This window comes from Camelus dromedarius, chromosome 8 (assembly GCF_036321535.1).
Source record: "Camelus dromedarius isolate mCamDro1 chromosome 8, mCamDro1.pat, whole genome shotgun sequence".
NCBI lineage: Eukaryota > Metazoa > Chordata > Mammalia > Artiodactyla > Camelidae > Camelus > Camelus dromedarius.
In genome coordinates, this window is record NC_087443.1 from 22,843,036 (window position 1) to 22,864,996 (window position 21,961).

The 21,961-nt window shown below is 40.5% G+C and overlaps 1 long non-coding RNA gene across 2 annotated transcripts in view; it reads right to left on the reverse strand.

The window, feature by feature from the left end:
* LOC135321865 (uncharacterized) overlaps positions 1-21,961 on the reverse strand; it is a 143,450-nt gene that overhangs the window by 79,822 nt on the left and 41,667 nt on the right. The gene's annotated exons all lie outside the window — the stretch shown is intronic.

Sequence of the window (21,961 nt, forward strand, 5' to 3'; positions counted from 1 at the left end):
GATCACTCTGCTCATGGATTCTCATCTCACCCAGGTCTCAGCTTCACAGCAAGACGTTTTCTGCTGACCCTTCTAGAGTGGGTCATTCTAATCCCCACCTCTGCTCTCTACAATGTTATCAAAGCTGGTGACTTCACAGTAATTTTTGAAATTGTGTATTGTATGAACTCCCAACTTGACTATCTGTGAGGATAGAGGTCATGCCTCCTTTATGTACCAGTACATCCTCATGGCTTGCCACACAGTGGAAGTTTAATATACCTTTTTGGATAGATGAACACATTCCATATATCCCTGAATGAATAAAATAACTAGTAGTATTGTATCAAATCCCATTTTCTGAAATTTAATTTTATAGTTATCATAATTTTATATATATATATGGGTAGAGATGCAGGGAATCCTAAAATGCTCTCTTTCTGTTCTCTGCCATCTCGGGCCTGAAATGATTTGATCCACTGAATTTGGGTTAGTCCCATTGGATGGGTGTTGTCACTTGCTTCAACTACAAAGGAGTAATACCTGTAAAAGGGCCCAAGGCCTTTTCTTTTGTCTCTAAACTGGAAAAGAAGCACATCTGTGGCCCTACCTCACTCAGACTTCCTTAAGAATGCCCACCTTTGACTACAGGGATTGATGGCCCAGGTTTGGATCTCAGCATGGTTACAAACAGAATTATTTATAGCTTCCTTTCTCCTGCAGGCTTTGTTTTCCTTTATGTTGTTGCTTCTGTGAGTTGGGCAAAATCAAAAGAGCACTTTAGAGAAGATCAAGAAGAATAAAGACATTAATGGCAAATATTTTCCTCTGAGCGTCGCTGGGATCCCCCAAAGCATTGAAGAGCACAATTAGAAACTAGAGTTTTGGCATTTGACACATATATATTTTGTTAATTATGACTCACAGAGTACTAACTACGAAAATCTTACTCAGAATTTATCCTTGCAATGAGCATGTACTTGTCTGTCAAACGAGAATAATATTATTAACATTTTTGGATTGTTTTGAAGATAAAATGAGATAAAAGGGCATTTAAAACACTGTCTTGATCAAAAAGCCATTAATTTCACTCCTTCTATGTTCTTCAAAGGTCACTCTCCATTTCCAGCTGTAGAAGGAGTAAAGGTCCCCTCAGAAATTTCCACTCCAGCCTATGCAGTAACCCAAAGAAGGAGGGTCTCTAAAGCATCACAGAAAACATCCCCTGAGTCTTCAGAAAATCTAAAAATACTGCTCAGTAGGACAGCCTCTGAAAAGAACACACAGATGAAACCCTATCACCCCAGGACCGGGCAGCTTTGTCACAAGACTTCTCGCCCCTCCCTCTGCTCAGAATGACGTCACTGGTCACGTGATGAAGGATCTAACCAATTCTCTTCATTAATTTTCAGATTATTCAGAAAGACAAGGTCCTTGCTCCAGTTTGTAGGTACCAAACTTAATCTTTTCTATAAATCTACCGGTGATAAAATGAGTGGTTTTTTTTTCCCTTTGTCTCAATATGTAAGGCCCTCTTGGGCAGATGCTTAAAGGGGGACTGGATATGGGAGACAAAGAAAAGTTCTTGACCAGTTGGCATCCATGTATCTTCTGGGAGAGAAAACACTCACGTGGAAACATCAGCCATCCTCCTGGCCCATCTCAGCTCCCACTTGGCCTCTGTGTAGGGTTCCTGGAGTCCCAGCTGCTTTCTTCAGTTACACATTTAGCAGTGGCTTTTCATATACTTCTTGGCTCATCTGAAGATTCCAATACTGTGTTATCTTTCAGGCAGATTTATTATATTTGTCCAAATTGATTGCAATACTTTCACCCCACATCCTTAATCTCTGACCTTGCCCCTCCAGCATCAAGAGGTAGAGTCTAACCCACTCCCCACTTGGATCTGGGCTCATATGGAACCAACAGAAGATGGCAGAGGGATGCTGTGTAACTTCTAAGGCTAAGTCAGAGAAGGTGGTGCAGCCTCCATCTTATGAGCTGGGACACTCACTTTTGGAGCCCTGAGTCATTGTGCAAAATTTCCAGCTACCTTGAGATCAACACAATGGAAAAGCCATGTACAGGCACACCAGTTCAACAGCCCAGATGAGTCCCCAGCAGAAAACCAACAATAACTACCAGTCCTGCGAGTGAGTTATTCCATATATCCAGCCAGTCAAGCTTTCATAATTCTGTAGCACCAGCCAACATCTGACTGCATCTACATGACAGAACCCAAGTCATGAGCCTTTTTCAAATTTCTGACCCACAAGATTGTGAGCAAAATAAAGAGGTGGTTTTAAGTTTTGAAGTTTTAGGGGAATTTGTTACGCAGCAGTAGTAACTAGAATAATCCTGGATGGACCATAGTAAGCAGGTAATCCTAGCACACAGTTTACCTGGATTTACTCTATTTTTCAATCCTATGTCCCATAGAAAAATAAATTTCTCATTTAAAGCTTCCATCAGTCTATTGTATGCCTGGAATTAAACTTTCATGTATGAGCTGCCATTGGAGATATGAAGCAAGTATGTCCTTGGCAAAAGGACGTTTGTTGGAGGGCAGAGTAGACAAACTAGTCAGGAACTATCCATTTTGATAGCAAATCTTTTTCCTTTATTGGGAAGACTACCTGACTTCCTCACTTCAGAAAACCTTGGGCCACAGTCCTTGAAGGCTGGATAGAAGACTCAAATATCCCTGGGCTTTGCAGAATCTCAACAATAAGAGATTACCAGGAGCTTATGTATTTATGTAGATTGTCACCAAAGAGAGGCTCTGGGGATTAAAAAGGAGGAAGCCCAGGTTTCTTTATGGCTGTGGATCAGGAGAGAAGGATCCCCTGAGCCTTCTTCACATATAAGTACAGACTGATATCTGGCATCTGGGAAAGATTAAAAAAGTAAGAGACATAAGGAATAAAAGATTCTGCACACTTAATGTTCGTCAGAGTACTAGAATCACTCTGTCACCTTAACTTTAAGGACCAAAGTAAAGAGACTAGAACTCTGCGGAGAAAATAAGAATTGTGTCCTACTGTTCCTATTGAAGTTAAGTACTCAATGAAATCAGTGAGAATATGGCTGAACACATTCCTGGATTAGAAAGCAAATCCAAATCACATTTCTAATTATCCCATAAAGAAATAATAATTCTATAAAAATAAACAGAGGTAAGCCAAAGTGAGTGGATTTATGTTTCAAATTCAAGGCATTTGAGGCCATTTGGTGACATGGGTGGACCTGAAGATTGTCATAATAAGTGAAGTGAGCCAGAAAGAAAAAGAAAAATATAATATGATATCAATTATATGTAGAATCTTAAAAAAAAAAAAAAGACACAAATGAACTTATTTACAAAACAGAAACAGATTCATATACATGGAAAACAAACATGATTTCTAGGGGGAATGGGGGTGGAGAGGGATAAATTGGGAGTTTAGGATTGGCAGATACTAACTACCATATATAAAATAGATAAAAATCAAGCTCTTTCTGTACAGCACAGGAAACTATATTCAATACCTTGTAATAGCCTATAATGAAGAAAAATATATATATGTACGTATGTACAACTGAATCACTATACTGTACACCAGAAATTCACAACATTGTGAACTGACTATACTTCAATAAAAAAATAAAAATAATCTTCTCAATCAATCAATCAATCATCAATCAATCAATTCAAGGCAGTAGAAAAATGCTTCTTAGTAGGAAATTTAGAACTACTGAGACTTCTTAATTGTGGAATAGTGGGACAAAAGCATTTAGGAAAGCAACCAGAAATCATGGAACTACTTCCTGTCATGAATATCTTTCTCTTAAATCCCACTGAAATAGGTATAAAATCTTCTGAAGCAAGCAAACAAACAAACAATTTTTCCTGAATCTGCAAGGATGGTTAACAAAATATCTGGCCTGATTCATACCTAAATATGACTATCCAGATACTACTCATGTTGCTGGTAAGTGATTTTCAGAGGGCATCTTCATCTGAGAAGTTCTTGAATCACAATCATATTCAGGGTACTCTACTATCAATGAAGCAGTTGGAACTCTATTTAAAAGTATTAAACATTTTTGATACATTAACTGCAAGAATATTTTGGGAGATACACAAGTAAGAGTTGAAAATAGGCAGTGACAAGCTAATTTCAACTAAAAAGTATTTTTGAATTGTTAATCATTTTTTCTTTCCTCTAGGTAATTCACGTTTTTGAGGGCATTGCCTTGGGAAAAGAATGTGATGAGATGATAAAGTGAGAGTGAGTTAGGGCCAGTCTTGGCTTGCTTTGCAAGAGCACTCATCCTTAGGTAGTGGAGTGCTGTCTGTGCATAAGCATCATACATGGGAGATACATGATGGTGGATAGTGGTCTCCTTCCAAAAGCCTCATGGGCCAAAGAGTGGTCAGGAGTTGGAGAGGGATGGAAGTGAGACAATGAAGGCAGAGGAATTAGTGGACCTCAGGAGAAGGTGTTACTACAGGGCTCAGTTCTGCTCCCTTGGGTCAGCTCCCTCTTCTATTGTTGTCTAATTCTCTCCGTGAAGTCCATGGTTCTCCTCAACTCTTGACTCTGATATGAAAGGTCTTCCTTTTCCAGAGGTAATGGCCTCCCTTTGCAATTGTATTTCTTATTAAGAGTTTTGTTTGTTTGTTTTGAGGGCAGGGTAATTAAGTTTACTTTTCTTTTTTTTTTTTTTTTTTTTGATGGAAGTACTAGGGATTGAACCCAGGACCTTGTGAATGCTAGGCACATGCTCTACCACTGAGCTATACCATCTCCTTCTTATTAACAGTTTAATATCTACAAAATCTATAGTTATGCTCCCCTTTTTATTCCTAATATCAGTAATATAACCCTCTCTCTACTCTCCTGTTCATTCATCTTGCTAAGGACATGTCAATTTAAATGTTATTTCAGAGAAATAATGTTTTGTTTTATTGATTTTAATGAAGTTTCATAAATAAAATTAATTATATTAATTAGAAATAAAATAGTCATGTGTTTTGTGTCTTTTTTCCTAGCTTCATGTGATACATGCTTAGAACACCTATTTTCAATCTTTTATTTTATAATATATCAAGTTAAGTTATAAGATTTCCTTTAAGCATAGCTTTTGTTGTTTTGATATGCTACATTTTCATCATTATTTGAATCAAAACACTGCTAAATTTCCATTGTGATTTATTCTTTGGCCCATGGTTTACTTAGATGTGTTTCGCTTAATTGTCAAGTATTTAGGGATCTCATTTCTAGATGGAGTCCACTGTGGTCAGAGAATATACCCTGTGTGACTTCAAATCTTTGAAATTTGTGGAGGGCTTTAAGGCCTATCATATGGTCTATTTTGATTAAAACGTCATGTGTACTTTAAAAAGGTAATCGATTCTGGAGGGTTTTGATTATATATACATAATCAGATGACATTTGTTTCTATTTGTTAACAAATTTGTTATTTGTTACTATGAGAGTCTTCACAGTGCCACTGATTTCATATCTTCTTTATCAGTCACTATGAGAGACGTGCTAAAATTTCCGCTATGATTTCGGATGTGTTGAAACTTTTTGCACATAATTGTTTTGCCTTATGTATATGTTGATGTAATCAATCTTACTAAGTGCAAAAAAAAGTCTTTATAATTTCCAGCTGAATAAAGCCTTTAATCATTACAACATGTCCCTTTTTATATTCTTATTCTTTATTTTCGTGTGGGACTGCTGGCCATGAATTCTCTTTTTGCTTGTCTGAAAAGTATTTTTTCCATCACTTTTGAAGTACAGAACAACAGGTCGGAGAATATTTTCCGTCCGGATTCGGTCTTTCACCTTCTGTTGTGTGTGTCCTGTGAAGCCAGTCAGACTTCTTTCCCTCTGACTGCACTTAAGATTGTCATTTTGACTTCGGTTACAGCAGTTGAACTATAATGTATTCTAGTGTATTACTCAGTGCTGTTGCAACCAAACTTCTGTTGAACCCATCTATTGGAATTCTTTCAGTTCTAAACTTTCCATTTTACTCTTTTTATAGATTCCACTTCTCCCCTGAAATGTTTAATTTATTTTCTTGAACATATGAATGATAGGTTCTTAATAGTACGTGCATGATGACTTCAAATTCTGGAGTTACATTGTATATCTGGAGTTTTTTGGTTTTTTGGTTTTTTTTTTTTTCCTGTACACTATGGCTCTGTTCCCTTTTTCTGTCTGCCTTTTTTTTTTTTCTTGAAATTCAGTCTTGTGATCATTTTTTCTGTCATGTTTAGTTAGTTTTATTGTGTATTTTTAAAATATAGAGGCTTTGGATGATTTATACTCCCTCAGATAGAATTTCATTTTCTCCTGACATACCACCTTGAGACAACTACCTTGATTTAATCAGGAATTAAAATGGCTTCAGGTTGGGTTTCAGGCTCTGTGAGGACTGGCCTTCTCCTAGTTTGCTCCATTCCTAGGAGGAGCCATTCCTGAGTCTCAACTAGATGTCTGTGTTGTTTCCAAGATCCTTCCTCCATGGCAGGCCTTAAAATTCTCTCTCTCATTCTTTCCCTCTTTCTCTGAGATGTAAATCTCTTAGCTTTTAATGTCTTAAATATCTGTTTGGTTTCTCAGCCTCTTAGGAACTGGCAAATGCCTCCATAGAAAACTTCATGCAGAATGTCAGGATCACTTTTCTTTGATACCCTTTTCTTTCAAATTTTGGACCTTCAAATCCACCTGTTCCCAGAACTAAAGTTCAAAATGTGGTTCAAATTAACAACAAGTGTGACCCAATCCTGACATATATCAATCTGATGTATCCGTCTAAAGAAAGCGTGAATGCCAGATAGTTCTGTGGGAAGGATTTAACATAGTTAACAAGGCTGGTTGAGTGTCACAAATCCAAATAAGGGATGAGAAAGCAATCCAGAGATGAGCAACAAAAGAAAATGTTTCTAGTCCCAGGGCAGGAGAACAATGCGAAGAGGAGTCTGCCGATGCCAGGAGCCACATCTATTAGGTAGATATCAGCATCAGAACAGAGGCTTTCGACAAGGGTGGGGATCACATGGGAGATGCAGCCAGTGGAAAGGAGAGAGAAAGAGATGTGATTTTCCCCTTCCCCTGCCTGGGACTCATGTGTCAATGGGTCCTTTGGGGATAAACCTTACTGGTAGTTGGGAAGAGCCTAAGAAATGTAAGATCAGTCTTCTTTGTGCACAGCATAATACTAAATGCACGTAAGTGCAAAAAGCAAATGACCAAAAAAGGTCCTTTTGGAGCCAGGTACAGGGAAGCCAATAGAACTACACGACCTCCAGGTACCATTACCTTCACTGACTCATTAAAAATATTCTTAGATTAGACACAGATGAAGGAAATCAAAGGGGAAAAAAATGGCTTTTCTGATTCAAAGATTTTCCTAAACAAATATCAAACCATCTTGGAAGAGATCAGTCCATTTCAGCAGCAGCCAATGTAGTGGGTCTTGCCCAAGATATATTAAAATAGAATGGAATGGAATAGGATAGAATAGAACATGACAACACATAGGGACTTTGAGAGAAAGTACTTGTTCAAAAAGTTTTAAAACTCAGCCATCTAGGTGAGTTATTTAAAGTTGGTTTCATTTCACTGAAGAGGAAGCAGACAAGGATAATCTCATTTAAGAATAGCAAGTCAAGACCTTTTAAAGAACAGAGAAAGAGGAAAGAAGATTAAATGCTCTTGGAGAAAAAAAATTCTAAAGTGGCAAATGAAATGCAAATTTTAACTATTCCCCAGCTAGTCAATAAATCCTTCCAAATGGGTGGATTGTTCATCAGAATTGAAGTAAGTTCTTGAACTTTGATTTTCATTAGTCTGGGTACATGCTGTGTAAAGAATCTGTAAATTTAGACCATCACCTGTGTTGTGAAACATCTGACAGTAGAAACAAATTACCTCCTCGTGGACTGATCACCCTTTCTTTCATTTTTATCAGATATTCAAAGTGAAGATAACAATGACCCCCTTAGTGGGTCTTCATCAAGTGTTTTTTTTTGACTGGGATAAGTGTCTCTAGTCAAAAGAAGGATTTAATTTCTGGGAAGGTAATTTTAGTTGTTTTGATTAGGCAATTTCTGTGACAAAAGGACTACGTATTGGCTCTGAGTGGAGCCAGCTGTGTTCCCTTCATTAACTGCTGAGATGTTAGAAAAGAAATTCAAGAGAACTGATGACCTTGCAGGTGGGAGATGGGTGGGCATGGAGGATAGAGAGCTCCTCTTTCAGCCAAAATTGTGTTTGCTTGTATTACTAACCTGGAGGGTTCATTTGGGAATTTTACTACCAACGGAAGATTTATCAGTTAAGATCATTTGGGTTGCAAGAAAGGGAAAAGTCAGACCATATGCATAAAGAAGGCATATTGACCTTGGGTTCTGAAGAGCTCAGAGGTGGGGCTGGTGTCAAACAGAGCTTGATTGGAAGGTCTGGCAATCCATCAGGATCTAGTTTCTCCCACTCCATTTGTTTACTTGGATGTCCACCTCAGCCTTCATGCTCAGACTAGCTGGAGAGCCTCCTGGTTACAAAGAGCCCGAAGCAGCGTTGGAGCCTACATTCTCTCCTGGTCTTAGCTAGTGCAGGGGAAGAGGCAAGAGTCTCTTTCCAATGACTCCCTACAAAATCTTTTGCATCTCATTGACTTTGATTGAACAGTATATCCTTGAATCAATCATTGCCGCCTGATGACTAGCTTTAACTTAGGTCACATCCTCCACGGAGGTCAATGCAAATACGTGGGTTGGGAATGGAGGAGGGAGAGTCCTTCAAAGGGAAATGAAAATATTTAACAAAAGAGAAGAAGGAATGAAAAATGGTTAAACACACACAACAAAAACAAATGTCCTCTTTATATGGTGGCCAGGTCCACCTAGCCATGGCATAATGCCTTCCTGATGTGAAATGAGTTTTCGTTTGCTGCTTGTTTGTTTGTTTTCCCAGTTCTCTTTTCTTACTACATCTTTGAATGGAGAAGTGTGAAGAATATTCCAGAGAGCAATCTTCTGCTTGAGGGAAGGGAAATAAGAGCCTCACCATGTGCTACTAGCTACCATGACTTCTTTTTTCAAAAGTTAATTTTCTCTATTTAAGACATACAAATAGATATTAAAGCACTATATTGAATATCTGTGCATTTGCATCCCTCAAAAGGAATAAAACATGTGTCAGCAGAACTAAATTCCCCTTTGGACCTCTCCCCAATTCTCTTCCTTCCTTGCCCAGAAAAACACTATCCTGAATTTAGTGGCTTTCAATTCCTATACCTTTATTCACGTATTAATTAAAAATATTATGAATCTCCAAGCAACATGTAGAATTGTTTTGCCTGTTTTTCCTATATGTTAATACATGAAATATGTTTTCATATTAATGTAGTCATAGTTTATTAAACTTTTCTTCAATTACGTCTTATCTATGTAGCTCTAGTTCTTTCATTTCACTATCGTGTTGTATTCTTCTTTTTCTTTTTCTTTTTCTTTTTCTTTTTCTTTTTCTTTTTTGGCGTGTGAATACATCCTAATTGAATTATCCATTCTCTGGCTGATAGACATTTGTATAGCTCCAATCTTGCTATTAGGAACAGTGTTGTGTATTTTCCACATGTTTTCTGGCATGAATGTTCCAAATACCTCAATGATATATACCAAGAAGTGAAACTGCCAGCTCAGGGCATTTGGGCAACTTTCACATTACTGGCTATTATCAAATTGTTTTTCAAAACAGTTGGACCAATATACATATTCCCCAGCAAAGTATGAGTATTCCTGTGCTTCTACATCCTTGCCAACATCGTATCATCAGATGTTTTTATGATAATTGCCCTGATTAGTGTGAAATTTGTGGTTTTAGTTTGAATTTCATGATTACTAATGACATGCCACATTTTAACATACCTTTACAGGCTATTCAGATTCCTTGTGAATGTTCTGTGTATATTTTTGCTGTTCCTCTCTCCCCACTCCATCCTCTGCTTATTTGATTTCTTAGTGCTTTGTTGAATTTTGTATTATTCTGTATATTTTTTTAATTGGGGAGAGGGGTTCATGTGTTGCAAACATCCTTCTTCCAGATTTTGAATTGTCATTATGTATGTATTTCTTAAGAAACAGAAATTTTAATTATGTCATCAGAATTATCACTTCATTTTTATGATTTGTGTTTTCTGTGCCCTAATGAAGAGAGCCTTCCTTACCTCAGATTTAGAAAGATGTTTTCCGGCATGCCTGCCAAGCTTTCCCCGTTACTGGGGGGCACCTCATGGTGATGCTTTCACAGAAGAAAGCCCATCTCAGAGAACAATGGCAGGAAAGCTTTGCTAAATTAGCTGTGTCTTTCAGTCCCTTCCAAGCAAATGCTCCACACCGATGAGGAATGATTTCTTCAGGAGAGACCTTTCACCCTTTGTATGATGCCTATGGAGCTGTACAACAGCCTGGAAGGAATGTCCCATCCCAGATGCACATCATGTGAACGCAGAAGGGCAGCCGGAGGAAGGGGCCTTGAGCACAGGTTCAGATGCCCACAGGCCTGTGCCTGAATCTCTTCTGCATCTTTTTCCCCCACCCCACCCTCCCAGACACTCCCACCAAGTCCCAGTAGACAGCCTGGTTTGTGCAGTTAAGGGATGCTTGAGCAGATGATAACTACCTCACTGGGTGATTTTAAGTCTGAAGCCAAAACACGGATGCCTGTTACCGCCGATCAAGTTCTGGAATTCCTCTCTTTCTCACACACTGTCTCCCTCACCTATTCAAGAACAGCTGCATTTTAGCATTTGATTTTTCTCTCTCTCTCCTGTGAGACTTGCAAGATGAGAAGAATAGTGAGGAAAACAGGAGAGTCGGTAATAGAAGGTAAAGCTTTCAAAACTAAAAAATATTTCCATCTGCCAGCTAGAGAAGCATTACTATGTAGTGTGTGCGTAGCCACATTTATCTCAGACAGAATTCCTGAAATCATTTTACCTTAAGGCATTTTCTCTACCATCAGTACTTAATCTAGTGGCCATGGCCATTTGAGGCATCGGGTAATGAAGTAAAGAAGGAGGTCATTTTTGACTGTCAGAAACTAGGGTAGCTTGTCGCCGAGGTAAAGTGCACTAGCATGGGGAGACAAGCTCTGTGGTATGCCGATCCTAGATGAGAGTATAGGAATGAGGTTCTTCGTCTAACTGCAATAAAATCCCCATTCTCCTCCCCAATCTCACTACCACCACTATAGCAACTCGCATATCATAGTAAGTAATCAGCACCGCTGTTGTCTCAGTCTAGCTGCTCCACCACCAATCAGTCCCTGAATGGCCCAGGTGCCTCTGGAGGTGTCCTAACACTGCCACATGTGCCCTGTATCCCCAAAGACCAGCAGTTGCAAAGACCCCCGGAGCAGAGAAAGAACAAAGCTAAAATGTTTGGTGTGGGGCCAGGGGAGGACAGAATTCATGGGGTACCACAGGCCTCCCCATGCAGTGGCATTCACTGTCTCAGTTTCTGCAATCAGCGTCTGTTTCTCCAGTAATTATCGTTTAAAAAAATGTGTTCATTAAATCGAGCACTAAAATAATGATTTAGTTCATGATTCAAAACTGATTTTGTGAGCTATCGTATATTAAGTAGTTACATATTTTTCCCCATTGAACATCAGGATAAAGGAATTATGTGGGGATATTCTGGGGAGGGGGGGATCATGTTCCTCCTTTTCCCCTTTTCCCTCCATGCTATGTTCCTCCCCTTAAGTTATAAAATCTGAAGGCCTCAGTTGAAATCAGCAACAGAGGTGTTGTCAGCTAAAGCTCAAAGTGAGATCATGGGGTCCCTTAGACCTTGAAGAAAGTCTTACTTATTTTAAAGGCCGTTATCTTTTTCAAAAAAGACCCAAGACATCTTTCACAAATCCTTCATCTTTCATCCTTGGCTATCCAAGGCAATTCATTTTCATTCTGATTGTGCACTTTCCTTTGCTCTCCCTTAACAAGCTTTAGAAAGGTGGATGTTGGCCTCCCTGGGAGAGTCTTTGTCCAGCCCCGCAGAGCTTTGACACCATTAGCCTGACCTCTCCCCCTCTTATAAAAAGCAGTAGGCATGGGTCTCCTGGGAAGAGCTGGGCACAGGGGGAAAGGGCACACCAGCTCCTCTTCTAACCAGAGAGAGTTGATGTGAGTATTCGTCCTTAGAAAAGTATGGACAGTCTCTCAAGGAGGTCAACCATGACCCCAAAGTCTTCGACCTGGGAAGGAAAACTGTTCACACTCATTTTCATCTCTGCCTTGAACAACACTATGATTGTGCCCACGGACACAAGTGTGTAGTCCATCAGCACCAGGGGACCATTCAGCATGACGTGGGTGGGGAGTGGGTGAGAGGTTGAAGAACAATGAGGTTAGATGATGGGGGTGGAGGGCATCCTTGGCAAACTGATTCTCACGGTGCCTGCTCAGTCCTTCAGCAAACAGCATCCTTTAGAGGATGGTCTGCATCAAGATGAAAAAAGAATGTTTGAGGTCCAAGCGTGAACATTTGGGATCCCAGTTAGAGACTGGGTGAAGGGGTCCTACATCTGTTCTTGTGCCCAGAATGGGAGCTCCTGAGATACATGCAGTGTTCAGGAGGCAAGTCGACACTCAGATAACCACGTTATAAAAGAAAACCTTTGGGGGTGAAGTATCCACTTAGATTTAAGGCAATTCTCACGTCTTCTTTCCTGAGTTTGCTTTTCTAGTGTTATTCATGGAGTCCTAGAAAATCCTTTGTGAGCTGTGGTTTTAAAACGGAAAGCAGAATGTTTTCTGGAGTCAGGCTGATCCAGTACAGAGTCAGAGTTGAAAAGGTGTCCCAAGTGTGGTTCTTCCTGAAGCGGTTTCTTTCTCTTCACATGAAGCCTTCTGACTCTTCACCCTTTTATTGGCCTCAGGTTCCAGGCAGCTTAGTTTTCAACAATCTTCACTCTGCCTCTGATTTTTTTACTTAAAGAAGAAGAAGAAAAAAAAAGACAGCTTTGCAGAATGCCCTGTATGTGAGGCATTCAGCACCCTATCTTAAAACAACGTTGGATTTGACCTCCTGAGAGCCTCCTTCTCTTTCTTCCATTCACACTTCTGCCCCAGTCCACCCCTACAACGGCTCCAAAGATGTGTCACTTTTAACGTCTGGCCCAACTATTGACGCAAGTTTTCTAAAATTTCAACCCCTCAGCATATAAGACAGCACAGAATTTTCAAAAAGACTTAGCAAAAACTAAGAAGGAAGAAAAGAAAAAGAAAATAAACATAGAAAAGATAGCAAGCCAATAAAGCAACATTTAACTTTTGTTCATTATTCAATCCTTTCTTTATTCAATAAGCATTTAGTGAGTACCTATTAAGTGCTTGGAGCTGAAGATACAATGGTGAACAGTACAGAAACTCTCATCTTTGTGAAATTTATGATCTAACAGTAGTTTGGGATTATATGTAACAGTAGTTTGTAGAGCTCTCAGATTCCAAGGATCCAAATTCTTCTTTAGTTTCCTACTCTTTCCCAAGAAAAACAATCAAGCAATCAATCCAGGAAGAAAATGCTATCCCAAGATTTAGTCCTAAACACTCAAGAGCTTCTGTCTTCAATTTTCCTCCACGATCCTCATTTTGTCCTCATCACTTTTCACTGTGAACTGAGCATTTGACACATCCAGGGAGTGGGAGGACGTTCCACATGTCAACTACAAATTTGGAACTTTATCATCAACTCCACGGACAGTTAGAATCAAGGCCACCAGCAGTGAATGAACGAAATGCTTAGGTTCACAAAAAGGAGGATTTGAGGTTGGAAAGAACAAGAGATAATTCAGCCTTCAAGGACGTAAGCCAAGTTAGACCTCGGAACCAGTTCTTCCTGAGTTTTCTTTCATTGTGTGTGTATGGATGCACATGCATTAAGGTAGCTAAGACACTGAGAGGGACCACATACATTTTCCTAGTACACACAGTGAACTGACGTGATAGAGAATACATTTAAGAGTGTATGAACTGCACCGAGTGGATGGCACCTGGAAAGCTACTTCTGCTTCCGGGATTGCCTCTCTTCCTTGACCACACTGACTACACAGGTTTTTCTTTCTAAAAATCCAATATATTCTAGGTATTCGCAACTATGAGAGGACTGGGAATTGGGAGCTAGGAGATGACTGACACTTGGAATTTAACACACTGGGACAAGTCAAGAAGTAACGGTTTCAGGAAACACTTCAACAAGATAATCCCCAGGGGACCAACAAGAAGTTCCAGAGAAGAGACTGTCATGGGAAATAACTGGGTGAACCGACTGATTACTTGACCTTACAGAACATGATTCCTATCACCCAAGATTTGGGGCATGGATGTTGTTCTTGGCCAAATTATACAAGTCCCATCTAATTCCTTGAGTTCCCTGGGCAGGTGCTTTCTTTCTGTACAACTATGATGAAAGTAAAATTAATGTGTAATTTGAGATAACGGTAGTACCAAATGAGGCAGATTAATGAGGTATCTGCATCTTTCAGACGGTTCAGCCCTGCTTTCTCCATCCATTTCTCAATTATCTCTAATGAGGAACTTAATACAATTTCCATTTTGTCACCTAATTTCGGACCAGGAGAACCATTCTATCTGATGGTACCAGTGGCGTGTGTCAGATAACTTATGATAACAAGGAATGGAGATCCCCAGGGTGGGCTGTGAAAGAGTAAAAACTGCCTCAGAAATCATTATTTTCATTTTATTAAGTCTGCATATTTTTCCTTTCTGTACAGTGACCATTTGCTTCTCGGGAATTTTTTTTTTTTTTTTAGTGAAAAAAAAATAGGCGAATGTCACTATCGAAGAGATAAATCTCATGAAATAATTCACCAGCCTCACACTTGAGAGGTGTTTGAAGTAACTCTAGGTGTTTACTTTGGAGAAGAAAAAATCCTAGGATGGCATGATCATTAACTTTGTACTATAAATAGGCCAGTAATGTGAAATAGGGATTATATCTAGCCTATGTCAACTCAGAGAACTGACCTCGGGAAAGCATTTCATTATAAAAAGCTAACTCTCTAATAATCAGAGTCATTCTGTAATTGACCAGAGTAAGAGTCCCAGGGAAGTGGTGAGGTTCCTGTCACTGGAGGTATCCAAAATGATGGCTGACATTTTAGAGTAGAATGTAATAAAATAAGAGAAAACTAGGAACAGTCATAAATTAGCATCTATTCTATGCTAAGATTTGTCATATCATTTAACATCTGCCTCCTTGAAGTAGATATTATTTTCCCAATTTACAGATGAGGACACTGAGGCTCAAAGAAATGAAGTCACTTGCCTAAGGTGGCGTGGCTAGAGGGTGATAAGCCAGGAGTAGGAATCCAGCTCCACTGTTCTTTCCAAAGTATTTGTTTGTGAGATAGAAGCAATAAATAGGGAGTTAGTCTACTTGTCTATAACTATGCTGCCTGCTAAATCATCCTGACCACTGCCACCGATGCAAACTGAGACGGTATTGAGACTTGGGTACACAACTATCTCACAGCTAAGGAAAATCTGACCTGCCACAAATTCTGGAGACCTCTGAATCAAATTAACAAGGAGAAAGAAGTAGCTGACATCAAGGTAGACTGCTTCTGCCCAAGACACCAGATCACGATGTCCTACTTTAGCTAAACATGAAATCCTTGCTTTTCTTTCTTTCCTTCCCTTTGGCTTTGGCCTGGAAAGACTCAGCGCTGTCTCCCAGGCCATTGGTAAGGCAGGTAACCTTTCACATTGCTGGAGTTGTCACCAAAGATTCCGATCTATCCATGATCATCTAGATCAGATTTAAAAGAAATCTCACTAAAAATAATCTCACCAGCAGCACCTGTCTTGGAAAGGTATTTAAAGTGACTCTTGATTTCAGGCTCAGGAGATTCTCTTCTCATATGCAGTAAAAACCTGACTAATCCCTTGAATGAGCAGGTAAACATGGCAATCCCTGTGGATGGATCCATTCCCTGGTTAGGAGATGCAAATGAGACTATAATCAGGCACCCAAAGCCTTGTAATTATTAAGAGTTGACTCAGATGGAATGCTGGTCCTGATATTTGCTGCCTAGGAGACCTGCATCAATTTATTTATCTTCTCTGTGCCTGTTTCTTCATCTCCAAACTAGAATAATAGCCATACTTATCTTGTAATTAGGTTGCAAAAAACAAAAAAGCACAATGACAGGCACACTCAACAAATGTCAGCTATTATTGCTCATAGTATCAGCTGGAACTAAGAAAAAATTGCTTCCAATATGTCTGGACATCTAATATCAAATAGGAAACACATAAGCATAGCTCTTCATCTGCCTTATTTGACCAAAATTTTTGTGTCTTCTCCTGAAGGCTCTGGGACCATGCTTCCTCACTCTACTCACTCAACCACTACTCATCGACAAAAGATATTAGAGCTGGGAGAATTGACCCAAATTTTTCAGCTGTCAATTCTGTGCTCCCCTACTCCACCTTTTAGGCCTGGCCGTGATGCCCCCTGCCCTCAGCTGCAGAACAAATCCTGGCCAGGGTGGACAGCCATGCTTTAATCATGCTCTTAAAGCCCGTTGTCCTGTGGGCTTGCTGACACTCCCATTGTCCTCAGCATCCCCATCCAGCCACCTTTCTGGAACTGGTCTATGTCTGGGTTCCAGTCCCATTTAAAGAAGTCCTGATACTTTGCAAAGTTCTTTCCACCCCCTTTCCATGTGGGTTGAACCCGATCCTTGATGACAGCCAAAATCAGCTAGGAAGGCTCCTAAGGCAGGTTGACCATCCCGGACCATGAAAGCGCCCCCTGCCTGATGCTGAGCAGCCGGGGTGGGAGGAGGAGTGTGATCAGCATCTATTCTGCACTCTCTCTCTGCAAGGAACTGAGTGAAGCACCTACAAAAGGAACCTTATTCATGTCTCATAATAACCCCTCTAAGAGAATCCCGTTATAGATGACAAGGACCATATCTGAGCACAGCTCTTTCTGGCTCTAAAAATCCAAGCTTTAGGCTACCATATGGTAACTATTCTTGAGTAATGTAACTGCTTAGAATCAAAGTAGGCAACTTTGGGCACAAGATCCATTTAGAAAAAAAAAAAACAAAACGACGGAGATTAAGGGAAGCATGACTTATTAACTCAAAATAAAGAAAACTTGATTAAATCCCACAGGGGAAATATATATATTTAGCATCATGGAAACATTTTATCTTAATATATGTGAATAGTAGAAGCTTATTTCCAATCTTTTGTCTTGAAATTGAAAGGACTCTGGAAGCAGTTCTTACTCCCTTGGACCTCGGCCCCGGTCTGGATAGCATTCAGGTTCAACACGCACTTCTGGACACTGTAATCGGACTTCACCCACCACAGCTCAGTGGAGACCAGAACCCTCCATCCTCCCAGCTTCCCCTCCATTTCCCTGCACACTCCTGAGCACCTGAAATGCTTTGTGGCTAAGCATCTCCAAATCGTTACATCATCCCAGTCAATAAAGGTGATTTACCTGGGAAATTATGTGCAGGTAAGTTGACTCGAGCAGAATAAGCAAGAACGAAAAGCTGGCTTAATGATGCATTTTCTATCGGTCAGTGCCTCCGTATGAAACAAACAGCATGTTCAGGATATTCTGAAAGTTTATTAACAAATGGACTGTTCACAGATTTGTCAGCTGGATTTGTCAGAGGTAGTGCAGTGACTTGGGCTTAGCAACAGGGATTCTGTTACACAGCCCTAGGTCCAAAAGGATGTGGGGAGAAAGCAGTTACAAGACCCAAAGCAGAGGGAGTCATGTAGAGAGAGCTTCCTAGAGAGGAGCAGAGCCCTTCAGTTGAGAAGAATGCAGGCAGCCTTCATAAACCTTGCAGGGAGGGAGCTACACGGATTAATATTCTGGCCTTATTCTTTTTCCACCTTCTTATTTCCTGTCACCAATCCCAAACCCAGAGGACAGCACAAGAATTGTACATGATAACTTTCCAAGGAAGAACATAGGATAGAGAAGAGAGAAGAGTGGATCTAGAGAGCAACAAAAAGCAATCAGAAAACCACACGTATAAAAACAGTTACACATATAATTATACATCACAACTGCCTAGCTTATGAAGACTTATAAGAAGTGTTATAAAAGGTTTGAATAAAATGTTATGAGTTAGAGTAGAAGCATATATGTGCCTTTATTCAAAGCCTTCTTATAATATCTTCTTCAGAGAGAACTGGTCTTCCTACAGTGCAGGAAGTAAGGAGTAAGACCAGTTTCCAACATGACCAACCAGAGCCAGTGGTACGTGATGCTGTGAACTGAATTGTGTCCCACCAGAATTTACAGGTAGAAGCTGTAAGCCCCATTGTGACTATACTTGGAGATAGAGTCTTTAGGAAGTAATTATGATTAAACGAGGCCATTAGAGTGGGACCCTAATTTAATAGAACTAGTGTCCTTATAAGAAGAGGAAGGGACACCAAAGATCTCTCTTTCTACATGAGAGCACAGAGGAAAGATCACGTGAGAACACAGCAAGAAGGCGGCCAACTACAAGTCGGGAAGAAAAACCTCAGCAGAAACCAAACCTGTGACAACACGATCTAGGACTTCCAGCCTCCAGAACTGTGAAAAAACAAAGTGTCTCTTCTTTAAGCCACCCAGCCCGTGGTGTTTTTGTTTTAGCAGCCCAAGAAGACTAATACACACAGCTTCCGAGATTTGTCACCAGACTTTCTATCAGCCCTTGCCTTTTCCACCCAGCCCAGCACTGTCTCTGTAAATGTATTACAAAGATGGTATTTCAACCCAAAACAATCCTCCCTTGGACTAGTAAGTGATTTCACCCCTAACTCTCACAGATCTTTGCTTCTCTACCTTTGTCCACAAACCAGAGAACTTGGAGGGCGGTATCTTCCAGCCATTAAGCACTACACTGTAACCATCTGGCCAATCCACTGGCCATTAGAAAAGTGGGTTTTTTGGTCACAGTCCAAGGCAGCCTCTGAGTACCTTCTTGATCATTACAACATGGTGTTTTGGCTTATGCCCTTTGAAATTATCATTTGACTCCCTGAAACATACCCTGTAGATTATAGTGTCATTAAAATCATAACTTCAGACTTTATAATATAGCCTCATGATCTGCTGTCCTTAGCCTGCCAAGACATTATAAACTGGAAACTGGCTTTCTGATGGCCACTTTGGACATGATAAAATGGTCTTTTGACCCTCCTCCTTGGACATTACAATGCAGCCTCAAGGCCAATGTCTTGGGATATTATATTATGGATTTCTGGTCATCAGCTTGGACATTTCAATTCAGTCCACTGGCCACTGTCTCTGCGATTTAGTTCTAACAAATAGATGAATAGCTGGGGTTTAACTCTGCCTACTTCTGTCTTGCTCTCCTCATTCTGTGCCCCGCTTCTTCCCATCCCAGCAGACCTTGTGTGAATTATGACAAGCTGAAAAATCTAAGACTTGGGCATGCCGGCAAGTCTGATAATTTTTTTCTACAATTCCAACAAAGTGGAATAATGGAGTTATCTATCTGCAGGATACAGTTAGGGAATGAATTTCTTTAAAAAATCAAAATGTCAGTGCAAGATAAAGCATCTGGACTTGGTTCAATTCATCAAAATTCTCTCCTGTTCTTTTAATTTAGTGGAAAGAAATGTCAGTTGTGACCAGTGTCTCCCAGATCAATATTACACTTCAGTGCTCCATGAAGCAATGTACCAAGGCAAAATGTGACAACCCGTGGCGTCTCCTTATTCTTGCCCGTGGGTCTCTGGTATTGATGACCTGCAATGGCTGATACAGAGAAGTCCATGGTGTTGCCACCATGGCTACCAGGGTCATTCCAGCCTTGAGGACAACCAGGGGATGGGGGAAAGCAGACACAGTTGATCACCACTGCTCTACGCCTTGAGTTATAATTTTAGGCTTGACTGAGAAGTCTTAATGCACAATTTCTCTATCTTTGAAGCTTAAGTAAATGTCTCCAGGTTTCTATTTTTTAATTTCCCTTTTCACAGTGTTAACGCAGGTCTCCTTGTTGAGATGCCATGGATATCACAGAAAGAAAGCAAAGCTGAATGCCCACTGCTCAAAGCCAGGTCTGCCTGCACATGTCTCGGCATGCTCTGCTTGGTTGCTAGGACTGGTCTTTATTCAGACCTCCTTTAAGGACGAGGTAAAAGTGCAGTTGAAGCTGAGGACCTGACTTGAGACTGGAACTCCTTGGCAAAGGGGATGAGAACAAACACCATTCTCTTAATTCCAGGCACTACAGTAAACGAGAAACTGTGTCCCCTCCCCATCCAAAACACACACACACACATACACGAACTTCCCTACCTAGAGAGCAAGTCTTAGAAAACCAGTTTTGTCAAACCAGTTTTGTCCAATACCGGGGCTGGAGCATTTACCCAGGGCATTTTCTATCATGGTGTTTTCAGTCTTAAAGGACGATGTTCCAAGTTCCCAGACATAAACTGAAAGACTGGATCAAATTCAATAGTGTAATTCCTGGTCCTCGACTCTACAAGTCTGGGTACAAAGCCCACCTTGTGGCTGAATGACAGAGGTATATTCCTGGAGGAAGAGAGAGCTACTGGCCATCTCAGAAGGACAGCAGGAAAAGCCTTGGCAGTAGGGAGCGAAACAACGCTAAAAGTCAGAGCAAGGGAGTCTGTGGAGAGTAGCTGCCAGAGAGAAGTAACAAAAATCTCTCGGGGATGGTGGTATGACCTCAGCACAGAGAATGCAGAAACCCCACTTAAAGCAAGAGAGGAGGCCTTTTGTTCTGAGACTTCAAATTTTAAAATGTGATATCAGCTCACATTATCTTATTAGTGAAAAAGTGTCTATCGAAGGCCCATATTAAATAATTCTGTATGTTAAGTGAGCTGGGGCTGCAACACCGTCAGGACTACCAGGGGAGCGGGGAGATATGGATGAGTCCCAGTGAGAAAGCATGGCTGCACTCGGTCATCTGTCAGGACCCCATCCCCACGGGCCTTTTCCATGCCCTCTCCTACATCACAAGGGCTACAAGCCCAGGAGCTGCACTGCCCAGCCACCTGGGTTCCAGCTGAGATTCTGCCGGTGAGAAGCACTCATGTGAGAGATGGAAGGTGGAAGAGAAGGTGAAATCATAGCATTCTGGTGGCAGATACAAGCATATGCATGTATTTCAGCAGATGGCAGAGGAGCACCAGGGATTTGAAGCCGATTTTAGTGGTGCTACATGCAGGCGGGGTAATTGGTGGGGGTTTCTGATTTTTCTATCACATATTGATTTCCTAGAAGCTTTCCCCTATCACTCCCCCAGTCCATCTAATGGCACTGTATTTTCTATATGAAATACTTTCCTACTTGGACACTTACAGTGCTTTCTGTTTTCCTGATCAAATCCCATCTAGGAAAAGGATACTAGTAGGTTGAGGGTGAGTGGAGTGGTTTAGGAAGAAGCAGCTATTGGGACGAGGATAAGACAGGTGATGATTTCATCAGTTCTTCTGGGGACAGAGAGCTGGAGTCATGTTGTTGATACCCTAACCTTTACAATAATATGACTTTGGGCTATTTGGGGAAATTATCACTGCGCTCATGTAAACATAATTGGTTCAATCGGTTTACATCTCTCTTCCCTGCTCCCAACCCCATCCCCTGCCTTGTTTATCTTATTAATGAAGAAAAGAGAACAAAAAAATGGTTCTAACAAAGAGCCACCATCCTTTGTTATCTTATAAACTAGTCCCTGCCCCTCCTTCCATCTTCATCTTTCTAAGGAATTATAATTACTTATATTCTATCTTCATTTGGCTATTTCCAATGATAATACTAGTTGCTTTTTTCTGGAATTTTCCAATTCTCTGAATCTACTGTAAATTGTAGTAAGCAGACTTGTAGCAACCCAACACAAGACACATAACAGGTATTCAATCAACAATTCAC